A 13,633-nucleotide genomic window follows, 5' to 3' on the forward strand; every position below is an offset into this window, starting at 1 on the left:
AGCTTGAGCGGGTTGTGTTGGTCCCGACTGATGGCCCATCGCGTGACAAAGTCCTTCCGGATCGAGGAGGGGTCTGCTGGCCGAATGTGGGTGTGATGGACCCAGGTCGCGATGCCGTCTACTTTGAGAGCCGTGGGGGTTGTCAGCACCACGATGTAGAGTCCCTTCCAGCGCGGCTCAAGGGTCTCTCGGTGGTGCCTCTTGATGTAGACCCAGTCTCCCGGCCTGTACTGATGAGGTGTCGGGGTCGGGCCAGCCTCATAGATGGCACGGAGGCACGGCCAAATGTCCTCGTGCACCCTCTGGAGCCCTCTCAAGGAAAGAAAAAGTTCTTGATCTTTAAACTCAGCAATAAGTTCAGCTCGAAGGCTGGGAATAACAGGGGGTGGCCTGCCAAACATGATCTCATAGGGAGTAAAACCCAGAGTGTAAGGAGTGTTTCTAACCCGGTAAAGGGCGTACGGTAGGAGAGTCACCCAGTCCCTGCCAGTCTCCATGGTTAATTTGGTAAGGGTCTCTTTTAGGGTTCTATTCATTCTTTCTACCAGTCCTGAGCTCTGGGGCCTATAAGCACAATGTAATTTCCAGTTTGCCCCCACCGCCTTGGCTACTGCCTGTGTTACCTGCGAGATAAAAGCTGGTCCATTGTCTGATCCTACCATGGCAGGAAAACCATACCTGGGTAAGATGTCTTCTAGTAGCTTCTTAGCCACCGTCTGAGCCGTTCCATGCTTGGCTGGGTATGCCTCCACCCAGCCAGAGAAGGTGTCTGTAAATACTAAAAGATATTTATAACCATACTTTCCTGGTTTGACTTCAGTGAAGTTGACTTCCCATTGGGCTCCCGGTCTGGTGCCTCTGAGCCTTGTTCCTTTTTTATTTGATGTGGCCCTCGCATTGGTGAGTTGGCAGGTCTTGCAGGCAGATACAACTTGCTCTATTTTGGTGTCCTGTTGGTGAATCTTGATTCCGGCATGTCGGATTAAGTCTTTTAATTTTTGGGCCCCCATGTGAGTAGACCGATGCATGTGCTCTAATATTGAGACTCTGAGCCGGTCTGGCAGCACGAGCTCCTTGTTAGGTGTATACCACCATCCCTTTATCTCCTGGGCCATGGGGAGTTTCTTGATCTGCTGTAACTCCTCCTGGGAGTATTTGGGCAGGTCTGGTAAAACTGGGTCTCCCGGGTCCAGTAGTTGTATGGTCATGGTGGGGACTGAAGTAAGGGCTACTGCCTTGGCTGCCTGGTCAGCCTTTTGATTACCTCTAGCTACTGGATTATCAGCTTTTTGGTGCCCTTGGCAGTGGATAATGGCTAGCTTGGCAGGAAGCCATAAGGCCGTAAGCAGGTTAAGTATCTCCTGCTTATTTTTTATAGTCTGTCCTTCTGCCGTCAGTAACCCCCTCTCCTGATAAATTGACCCATGAATATGAGCTGTGCCAAACGCATAACGGCTGTCTGTGTAGATGTTAAGCCATTTTCCAGCTCCCAGCATCAGCGCCTTGGTGAGGGCTATAAGCTCTGCTCGCTGGGCTGATGTTCCGGAGGGTAGAGCCTCCGCCCATGTCCGTTTCGGTGACCACCGCTGCACCCGCATACCTGTGTCCGTCTCGCACAAAGCTGCTGCCATCAGTGAACCAAGTAGCCTCGGCATCGGGGAGGGGCCGGTCGGTCAGGTCTGTCCGGAATCCATGTACTTGTTCCAGGATTCCCGCACAGTCATGTAGTGGAGCACCTAGGTCAGGGTCAGGCAGCAGGGTTGCAGGATTGAGGGCTGCACTGGGGTGGAACTGCACTCGTGGAGGGTTGAGTAGGAGGCTCTGGTAATGAGTCACACGTGTGTGGCTCATCCATCTATCAGGAGGCTGTTTCAGGACCCCTTCAATGGTGTGTGGGGTCGTGATCCAGATCTCCTGTCCTAGGGTCAGTCTGTCTGCATCCTTGACTAGGAGTGCTGTCGCCACAATAATTCTTAGGCATGGCGGCCAGCCGGCAGGCACTGGGTCTAGTTTCTTGGACAGGTAAGCCACTGGGCGGTTCCAGGGGCCTAAGGCTTGAGTTAGAACCCCTTTTGCTATTCCCTTATGTTCGTCTACAAAGAGGTAGAAGGGCTTTGTAATGTCTGGTAGGCCCAGGGCTGGGGCACTTAGGAGGGCCTTTTTTAACTGATTAAAGGCAGTTTCTTCTTTTTCAGCCCATTTAAATGTTTTCCCCTCTTTGGTAGCTTCATATAAGGGCCTGGCGATCTCAGCAAAACCTGGAACCCAGAGGCGGCAGTAGGCGGCAGTAGCCGGCTGATCCTAGGAATTCCCTCACTTCTCTTTGGGAGGTGGGAGTAGGGATCTTCAGGACAGTTTCTTTTCTGGCATCTGATAACTGCCGCTGTCCGCCCTCCAGGATATATCCCAGGTAACTTATCCTCTCCCTGCATATCTGAGCCTTCTTCGCAGATGCCTGGTACCCTAAGGCCCCCAGGGTAGCCAGCAGGTCCTGGGTCCCTCGCTCACAGTCTTTGGCCGTGTTGGCAGCAATCAGGATGTCATCTACGTACTGTAGGAGGGTGAGGCCAGGGTGCTCCCTTCTGTACTCACCCAGGTCCTCATGTAGTGCCTCGTCGAAGATGGTGGGCAAATTTTTGAATCCCTGAGGTAGCCGTGTGCAGGTGAGTTGCCCACTGTAGCCCTCCTCCGGATCATGCCACTCGAAGGCAAACAAGGGTTGGCTCTGGGGTGCCAGCGGCAGACTGAAGAAGGCGTCCTTTAAATCTAGTACAGTATACCAGACCCTGGAAGGCGCCAAGGAGCTCAAGAGAGTATATGGGTTGGGAACAGTTGGGTGTATGTCCGTGACCCTCTTATTTACTTCCCGGAGGTCTTGTACTGGTCAGTAGTCATTTGTGTGAGGCTTTTTGACCGGCAGTAGGGGGGTGTTCCAGGGAGACTGGCAAGGAACTAGTACCCCTAGGCTTCGTAGTCTCCGGATGTGTGGCTGGATCCCCTTCTGGGCCTCCTGAGACATGGGGTATTGTTTGATCCTTACCGGACTCTCTCCTGGCTTGAGCTCTACCAGGACTGGGGTCCTATGAGCAGCTAGTCCCATCCCCCCTGTCTCTGCCCAAACCGAGGGGAATTCTTGTAGCCATCTGTCTATATTATCCTCTCTCGGGAGTGCCTCCTGGTGGAGGCGGTATTCATCCTCCAGTTTCATGGTCAGGACCTGAATGGGGTGGCCCTTGCCATCGGTGACCTGAGGCCCCCCTTGTCTGAAAGTTATCTGAGTTCCAATCTTGGTCAGTAAGTCCCCTTCTAACAGCGGGTAGGGGCATTCTGGTATTACCATAAAGGAGTGGGATACCCGGCCCGTCCCCAAATCTACTGTTCTTCGGGTAGTCCATGAATACTGGCTCATACCAGTTGCCCCTTGTACCCAGGACTTCTTGCTGGCTAGTTTTCCTTGTGGGGTGCAGAGGACCGAATGTTGTGCTCTGGTGTTGACAAGGAAGTCAACGGGGGTCCCCTCCACTTTAAGAGTTACCCTGGGTTCGGGGACAGGGTCCGAACCCTGACTCCCCTAATCACTTAGTTCATCTAGCTTTAGGACTTTTACTGGATCAGTCTTGCTTCCCTTCCCACTGGCCCTTTTCGGACAATCTCGGGCCCAATGCCCTATCTCCTTGCAGTATGCGCACTGATCCTTCTGCAGCCTCTGCTTCCCCCCCTTGGTGGTTCCTTTACCTTTTCCTGCGTCGTCTGCCAGCTGCCGGAGACGGAGGTCTCATTCCTCGGGGAAGTCAGCAGTGGTAGCTAGTAGTATTCTGGCCAGGTCTCGAGTCTGCTTACTGCTGGCAGCCACCATGGCGTGAGCCTGCTTGTCCTCAGGAGACTCCCGGTTATTATATACCTTTTCAGCTACCACCAGTAAGTCCTGCAGACTTTTTTCTCCTAGTCTATCTATTTTCTGTAATTTTCTCCTAATGTCTATGGCCGATTGGTTTACAAAGGCCATGATAACAGCTGCCTTACTTTCCAGAGCCTCTGGATCCGTGGGGGTATAGGTACGGAATGCCTCCATGATCCATTCTAAAAAGGCAGCCGGAGATTCATCTTTTCCCTGTTGTACATTTCCTACCTTGGCCAAATTGGTTGGCTTTCTAGCAGCCATTCGGAGACCCCCCATTAGAGTCTGGCGGTAGACCCGGAGCCTCTCCTTACCTTCTGCCGTGTTGAAATCCCACTGGGGCCGACTTAAGGGGAAGGAGGCATCTATCTGAGCCTGGTTGGTGGTGGGATTCCCATCTGTGCCCGGAACTAGTTTTCGGGCCCCATTGAGGATTCTTTCTCTTTCTTCAGTTGTGAACAGGACCTGCAAAAGCTGCTGGCAATCGTCCCACGTGGGCTGATGGGTAAAAAGAACAGAGTCTAATAAATCAATAAGCCCTGCCGGTTTCTTGGAAAACTTAGGATTCTGAGCTTTCCAATTGTAGAGGTCATTAGTGGCGAAAGGCCAATAGTGATGGGGCTGATTCCCCTCCGCGTCTGGGGGTCCGGTGGCTCGCAGGGGCAGAATAGTGGAGTTGGTGGCAGAGGCGGATTGCTCCCTCTGAGCCCTTTGTCTGGTAAAGGGCGGGCTTTCCCCTGGAGAGTTTCCGCCTCCCGCTCTCAGAACAGCGTCTGCCTCCCCCGGAGGGGGAGGATGGTGTTCTTCCAGCATCCTAGAGGGGTTATATGGGGGAGGAAAAATTAATTCTTCTTCAGTCCCCCCTTGTAGAACAGGGTAGAGGGGTGCTGAAGGCTGGGTAAGACTTTTCTTCTTCTTTGTCCCCGGCAAAGCAAGAATGGGTTTTGGCTCCGGAGGGAGCGGGGCTAGGAAGGGCTTAAGCCAAGAGGGTGGGTCTTCTACAAGGTCCTGGCAAGTGATAATGTAAGGGAGCTGATCAAGATGGCCCGTCCTAGGCCGAGAGATGATACTCCTGATTTGGTGGATGGTAGGGAGGTCGAAGGTCCCCTCTGGTGGCCATCCGACATTGAAAGTTGGCCACTCGCTAGAACAAAAAAACTGCCACCGACCCTTTCGGACTTCCACACTGAGGTTGTTAGCTCTTCCCCTCACATCCTTAAAGTGATCAATCATAATACTTAGAGGAGTAGTCTGAGTCTGTCCCATAATGTCCATCCAGTAACAGAACAAAACAGAGAAACACAAAAACAGACAAACAGGGGGCCCCTAGAAAGTCTTCCAACTCCATGGAAGCAAAACTGAAAGCTAGCTTAGACCTTTGAGGGGATTCCATGTCCCTCCAAAACCGATGAGGGGATTCCATGTCCCTCCAAAACCGAAAGCTAGACGACGGCCTCACGCCAACCAGCGGGAGCGACCCGCCTCGTCTCAGACCTTTGAGGGGATTCCACGTCCCTCCAAAACTGATGAGAGGATTCTATGTCCCTCCAGAAGGGAGGATTGGAACGTCTTCCGAAACTCCCGGCCCGTGGTCCTCCAGTGCGTCCACTTAGACCGCGTCGGGCACTACCAGAATTCCAGAAATGAGCTCACACAGAAAAGACAGAACAAACAGACAGACACTAATCGTGGCCAGTCAGGCTCTCCGGGTCGGGGGTCCCTCGGGGGTCTTGGGGATCCCAGACGAGCCCCCAAATGTTATGCCCAGAATTCGTGATCCTCAAAGACCACTAGGGAGCCGAGTCCGATGCAAAAGCAAAAGAGCTTTTATTCGAGCTAGCTAGAGCTCAATCCCCTACCTGCACCGACGCAGCGGTGAGATATCGGGCACAGAGAGCGAGTTTCAAAAGGACAAAGGTTTTACTGGGGCCTAGGGGCAGTTGGTGAGGTAATGGCTGTGGCCTCAGCCGATTGGCTGGGGAAGGGTCCGAGTCCTGTTAGGCAGGTGGGGGGGGGGGTTGCTCAAGGGGAGGAGGTGTGGTCAAGGTGAAGGACACAGAACAAGATGGAGTCGGCCGGCGTAGGCCCACCCTTTCAGCTTAACTTCCAGTGTGATTCTTTATTCTCCCCCATCGGTAAAATTTCTGTGGAGAAATAATGTATTTACTATGTCAGGTGATGGATATGTTAATTTGCTTGATTGTGGTAATCATTTCGCAATGCAGATGTACATCAAATCATTATGTTGTATACTTTAAATAATATAATTTTACTTGTCAACTGTACCTCAATAAAGATGTGAAAAAAATAATTGATCAAATGCAAAGACTTTATTGAAACACAATGCTGGCAATTAAAGTTCAATATAATAAGTGAATAGTTTAAAAGTTCTGCTTTCTTTGTGGCATGTTCTATACTGCTTTCTTTACTTATCTTTTTGGTTCCTATTTTAGAATCACGTTCTATGGGTTGCCACAATGAATTAGGCCCGAGGCTGCTTTGTGTTTGGATCCATTCACCTTCCTTATACAGGCCAAACTGAAACCAGTGTGAGTTCAAGGGGTTAGGGGGCATCTTCTAAGCCTCTTCAACAGCTATCATGTGTTGCTACTCACTGAAGCCCTGGGATGTATGTGGGGGAAAGGTGCAAAGCATTAGAGCAAGTTTAATCAATACACTATACTAAAATTGACATTTCTTCCTTCCTGAGCCTTGGGCCTGTTTCTTTAGATTGACTGTAGCTATTATAAACAGCTAGTAAAGGACTTATGTCTAAGAAGGTGACCTTGAACAAAACAGAAAAATGCAAATCTTGGATATATACCAATGTAATAATTTGTATTTATGTATTTTTGTTCACATGAGCAATACCACAATCTGTTGAGTAGGAAGCTCTTCTCCTTTAAAGAGGATTGGCTAATCCTACAGGATAAAATGAAATAGGCCTTTTTACTGATTGGAGGGACTTTCTCACCTCTCAGAACCTAGATTTCAAGACAGTAGAGATGAGCTGCCTCTAATCACGTGCAATCATGGAAGATATAAATGTCATTCCTGAGCCCAGACCTTTTGATACAAGTGTCAGTGAAAGCAACAAAATCAGTAGCAGCACCAGCAGTTTAAGAAAGTGGACAGTTTCTGGGGAAGCCAATATCTTGGGCAGCAGTTGCTGACAAATTTACCTTCAGAAGTTATATGTGAGTTCTGACCATACTGGCAAGCTGTAAGAGATACCAGTGCTTACCCTAGACATGAAGATAAACATGCCACTCCATAAGACTGTTGTTGGCACCAGTAGTGGTCACTTGTAATGAAATATGTGTCCAGCAAAATAAAGATATTTGGGGTTCAGACCAGAAGCTTCAGGGAAGAATAAGATAAGAAAGGGCAGAAATAAGCTGAAAAATATATTTTGGAATAGACAAGTATAAACTCTCATAAATAAATGACTTGAGGTGGTGGGATGAGGGGGAGTACTATGGACTGAATTGTGTCCATCAAAAATTTATATGCTGGGAACCCTAATCCCTAATGTGATTTTATTTGAAGATGGAGGCTCTGAGGAGGTTAATAAGGTTAAATGAGGTCATAAGAGTGGGGTTACTATCCTCCTAAGACATAGGAAAGCTCTCTCTCTCCAGCATGTAAAGGCACGGAATGAAGGTAGCATCTACAAACAAGGAAGAGAGCTTTCGCTGGAAACCAAATTAGCCAGCACCTTAATCTCAGACTTCCCATATTCCAAAACCATGAGAAATAATTTTCTGTTGTTTAAGCCACCCAGGCTATGGTACTTTGTTATGGCCCCATGATCAGACTGACACAGATTTTGGTACTGAGAAGCAGAGCGCTGCTGTAACAAATACCTAAAAAAGTGTTAATGGAATTAAAGCCGGGTACTGAGTAGAGGCTGGAGGATTTTTAAGGTGTGTGCTAGAAAAATCCTGGATTGCCATGAAGGGACTGTTGGTAGAAATATGGATGCTAAAGGTGATTCTTGTGAGAGCTCAGAAAGAAAAGAAGAGAGCTGTAGAGAAAGCCTCCATCTTCTTAGAGAATACATAATCATGGAAAACATTATTGATAGAAATAAGGACATTAAGGGTCATTCTGACCAAATCTCAGGTGGAAATGAGGAGTAGCTTATCAGAAACTGGAGGAAAGGCAATCATTGTAATAAAGTGACAAAGTACTTGGCTGAATTGTGTTCTAGTTTTGATGAAAGGTAGAAATTCCTAGTGATAAAACTGAATATTTAGTTCTGAAGATTTCTAAGCAAAGTGTTGAAGGTATGGCCTTGCCCCTTTTTAATACTTACAGTAAAATGCAAGAGGAGAGAGATAAATTTAAGGAGTTGTTTAGCAAAAGGAACCAGAACTTGAAGATCTGGAAAACTCTAACCATGTCCATAATACAACAAATAAGGAAGACGGTTCTGAAGAGAACATTAAGGGTGTGGCTAAACAACCATTTGATAAGGAAATTAGTATGGGTATGAACCACAAATATAGTCAGTAACCACAGAAGAAGCAAGCAATAGAAATGGCATTATATCAACAGAAGCACTGCCAGCTGGGACTAAAAGACACAGAAAAAATGAGATCAAATGAAAGAAGGGAAAAATCACCCAGAAGGTGTGTTGGAGATCATCAGGGCTGCCACTTCCCAAAACAGGCTCAGAGGCCAAAGCTGCTTTTTCCTCAGTTCCGGAGAATGAGAGCCTTGCCGAGAACAAAGGGGAAAGGCTATCCATCTGACCTGAATGGGCAGGGTCCCCTCCAGCTCTGTGGGTGACACTGCACCACTGTGGTCCTGAAGGACAGAGCATCAAGCCAAAGAGGATTATTCTCTAGCCTTAAAAACTAATGGAATTTGCCTTGCTAGGTTTTGGGCTTGTTTGGAACCCATAATCCCTTCCTTCTTTCCAATTTTTCCCTTTTGGAATGGGGATGTTTATCCTATGCCTATCCCACCATTATATTTTGGAAGCACACAACTTGTTTGGTTTCACAGGTTCACAGCTGGAAAATAATTTTACCTGAAGATGAACTGTATTAGTTTAGTATTAGTATCTCAAGTGTTACTCAAATCTTATTTAGATGATATTTAGATGAAACGTTGGACTTTAGAGTTGACACTGAAATGAGTTAAGACCATTGGTATTTTTGGAGTAGAATGAATGTGTTTTGCATGTGAGAAGGACACGCATTTTGGAGGCCCATGGGTGGAATGCCATGGACTAAATTATGTCCCCGTCAAAATTCGTTCTTGAAGCCTTAACCCCAAGTGACTACATATGAAGATAGAGCCTATAAGAGGTAATTAAGGTTAGGTGGCGTCCTGATTTGGTAGGATTGGTGTCCTTATGAGAAGAGACACAAGAGGTGTCTCTCTCTCTCCCCCTCCCCTTCCGGATATATATATATATATATATATATATATATATGAAGGCATAGTGAGAAGGAAGCTGTCTATAAACCAGGAAGAGAACCCACATCAGTAACCAAATCAGCTGCCACCTTGATCTTGGAGTTACCAGCCTTCAGAACTTGAGAAACAGATTTCTGTTGTTTAGACTACCCAGCCTAGGGGCATCTGGGTGGCTCAGTCAGCTAAACATCTGTCTCTTGATTTCGGCTCAGGTCATTATCTCACAGTTTGTGAGTTCAAGCCCTGCATCGGGCTCTGTGCTGGCAGCGCAGAGCCTGTTTAGGATTCTCTGTCTCCCTCTCTCTGCCCCTCCCCTGCTTGCCCTCTCGCTTTCTCTATCAAAAATAAATGAATAAACTTTAATAAAAGACTGACTAACCCCTTAGTATTCTGTTATGGCAGCCCAAGCAAACTAATATGGGGGTGGTGGCAGTGACATGCATTTAGAATGGTTAGGGCTATCAGTATCAGTTCCTTAGACACAGAGATACACAAGAATTCAGATTTACACCACAATTAATATTCAATGGATAGACAGTGGGATTGGGGTGTCAAGTTTTGCCTGGAAAAAGTACACATACTTCTACACTGGAGAATAATCCAACTAGATTAAAGAGTTACTATTTAAGAATGAAAACACACCTGTAGGTGCTATGAGTAATGTCTTACATGGAGCCAGAAGATCTGATATCTGATAGCACAGGCCAAGGTGAATTCATTTGTGACTTCAAAATGTTAGTTAAGTTGCATTTTTGTAGACAAAGTCCCACATGGGGATCAAGGCTCCTACACTGGGAAAATATTTTTGATCAGTGTTTCTTGTTAGTTGCATTCTGATTTCTGGCAGAATGTATATCATTTTTAATGACTCCCTAAAGGCAAAACCTTATGAAGTATAAGCAGAGGGGCAGCACAGGGCTAATGAAAGCCTTGGGATCTCTACAGGATAACAAAAATACAGAGATAAGAGCAGAGAATTGGAAACTTGGGAAATTCAGGGCCCCGAACTTTTGCCTTTTACAAATGTCAGAACCCTGATCATAACATAGAAATGTAAGATATATATTAAGTGGAAAAAAAGGATTACCTGTTTTTTCCTAAACCTTATCGATGAGTTTCTGGTGATATGATATATTTATGTACACTGGGATACACATTTAAACTTAGAAAAAAGTGAGTTTCATGAGAGATTTAATCCAGTTTTTGGAATGGGGAATTGGAAGCCTATTTTAGCAACCACCTTTAAAGAATTAACACATATAAGGGAATGGGTCAAATTACTGACAGTAGTTTTCTTTGGCCATTGGGATTATGAGTGGCAGTGTAATGGTAAAGAGTGTAGGCTCTCAAGATAGACTGCTTGAGTTTGAATCTTGACTAAAGTGTGATACCTTAGGAAAATTTCTGAAGTTTTCTGCACCATGTTTCTTCATTTGTAGAAAAGTAAATATCAATAACATCTTCTGCCTTTGGCTGTTGTGAGCATTAAATAAAATAATCCATTGGAAAAAATAGCAGAATATCTTATCCATAGTAACTGCTCCAACACTGTTATACTGTTAGGTATTATTTTCTTCAAAAATTTCAGAATCTTCTACAATAAAACTATATTCTTTTATTAGCAGAAAAATGTTATATTGAAAAGATATAACACTATTGGGGCATCTGGGTGATTCAGTCAGTTAAGCATCCAACTCTTGATTTCAGCTCAGGTCATGATTTGTAAGATAGAGCCCCATGTTGTCAGCGCAGGGCCTGCTTGGGATTCTCTCTCTCCCTATCTTCCCCTCCCCTTCTTACACTCTCTCTCTCAAAATAAATAAATAAACTAAATATATATACATATATATACATATATATATATATAAAACACTATTGAAATATACATAAATATATATCCTTTATTTTGTGTATCTTGCAATTTTAGATTTGGACATACTTTTAGTCATTTATTTTGTAATCCAGCAAAACTAATCTGGATTCTAGACAAATAATATATATACAATCTACATTTTAATGTTCATAGCTCTTGCATTCCATTTCTGACAGTGGTCCACTGTGGGAGTTTATACATGTTATATAATCCCTCTATGTAAAATGAGGATAATAATACCGAGTTTGTATGGTTGTGGTGGTGATTAGGTTAGGTAAACAGGAAAGGCTTCTCCTTGCATAGTGGCTGGCATACAAAAGACATTTAATCAGTATTAGTGACCATCATCTTCTACTCACCTTAACAAGTTAGACCAAGTAGTCTGGCATGTACTATGTTTCAGTACAGTTGTTTTTCAATATTGAAATCCAGTTCAGGCCACAATACCTTCTTGCCAATGTTTCATGTAGGCAATTTCCAAATATACATAGATTGTGTAGCCAAAACACACTTGTATCAACTTTTTATTTTGCAATAACCATGGGGCAATCTGCAATATATACCTTCAATGTCAATTTTCTGTGTGGTGCATAAATGATTATCTCAAGAAGTTCCCTAAGGAACATCCACTCACTGAAATTAAAGCATGTTCAGTCTGAAATTCCATTACCTGGGCAATTTGATCAGGCTAAAGGTGTGAGTCATAGAAATCTTTTAATATCAAAGCTTCCATATAGGTGTCATATTACCATCTGAGGTATGAAGTGGTAGACAATGGTTTATAGCATATTTATTTATTCAAAGTTTATATATCTGTTTTGAGAGAGAGAGAGAGCATGAGTGGGGGAGGAGCAGAAAGAGAGAAAGAATCCCAAGCAGGCTCTGTGCCGACAGCGCGGCTCTATCTCATGAACTGTGAGATCATGTCCTGAGCCGAAACCAAGAGTTGGATGCTTCACAGACTGAGCCACCCAGGTGCCCCTATTTTTGCTTAAAATACACAGATACTACCTCTATTATGGTATAATTAACTTTTCATACTTACCCTGTGAAGAATCTCAAAAGAGACTTAATATACATTGTGAACATGCCAATTAAAGACATTATGAAATGTCTTGAGATTTATAATGATAGAAAAGACTTTTTGTCAATTTCTGTTTATTTTTATTTTGTGCATGAAATTACTCTTGAGTAGTTAACAATCAGTATCTCAATGCCATCTGGCATTTTGTGGATAAGCACATCTCCAAAATCATAAGGTGAAATATCAATTGTAAAAAACAGAGGTTTATGTTCTCTGTAATGTACTAGAACAGGCTCTTAAGTCAATAACTGTTTGCTAGTATCAAAAAAATCCTTAAAACTAGAAATTCATTGCCATAGAGTATCAGACAGCCCTACTCTCACAATCCAAGAAGTGCTACAGCTCAGCAGAAATTGCCTTTTGTGAAATAAAAGTTGATACACTGAAAAATGCCAGAAGCCCCTTGAAGCCTACCCATTCCTAAAGATAGTTTGAAGATCCATTTTTGTTTTGAAGCAGGTAACTTACCAATTCTACTAAGTGAACATTAGCAGCACTGATGTAATAGACTATGTTTTCCAAATTCTGAGCCTTTTCATTCTCTAAACCTGAATTCCTGATGTGTAGTGATTAAGGGCAGCAATCTTTGACGTCAGGGAGACCTTGGTTTGAATCCTGCCTCCATCAATATCTTGTGACACTTAATGAATTACTTAATCTCTCTGAGTCTCAATTTTCTCATCTGTTAAGTGGTAATAGTCCTCAAGTTTGTTTACAAGGATTAAATGAGTTCATATAATGATCTCCAATTCATTAGTCTATCTATTTCTATCTTCTGCACCCAGAACTTCGAAGTAGCAATGATCAAGATTAACAATGGCATATTAAAATATTATTTACATATTATTGCAAATAATTTTACTTATAGAACATATAATTAATATATTGCCCTCTCAACAGCATTTAACCCAACTAGACATGCCCTCCTGAAGCACTCTCCTCTCTTCATTTCTGGGACACCACATTCTCTTGACTGTCTACTGCTTTTTCTCAGTCTCCTTTGCCAGTCCAACATTCTCTGTGCAGTCTTAAATCTTGGTGTGTTTGACGACTTAATCTTAGGATCCTTCTCTTCCATTCTGCTCTTTTCTCTCCTCTTCACTCTTCATTTTTCCTCTCTAATCACTGTCTAGGAGACTCAATTCTAGTATTGTGGTTTTAAATACTATTAGTTTCTTGATGATTTCCAAATTTCCATCTAAAACCCAGACCTCTGTTCTGATCCAGATTTGTATTTTGCAACTTTTTGACATCACACCACTTAGATATTTGATAGGCATCCAAAGTTAGTGTGTCAAAAAAGACCTCATGATTTTCATCCAAAATCAAGAACAACAACTTGTTGCTC

The sequence above is a fragment of the Panthera tigris genome, chromosome X (assembly GCF_018350195.1).
Source record: "Panthera tigris isolate Pti1 chromosome X, P.tigris_Pti1_mat1.1, whole genome shotgun sequence".
NCBI classification, from domain to species: domain Eukaryota; kingdom Metazoa; phylum Chordata; class Mammalia; order Carnivora; family Felidae; genus Panthera; species Panthera tigris.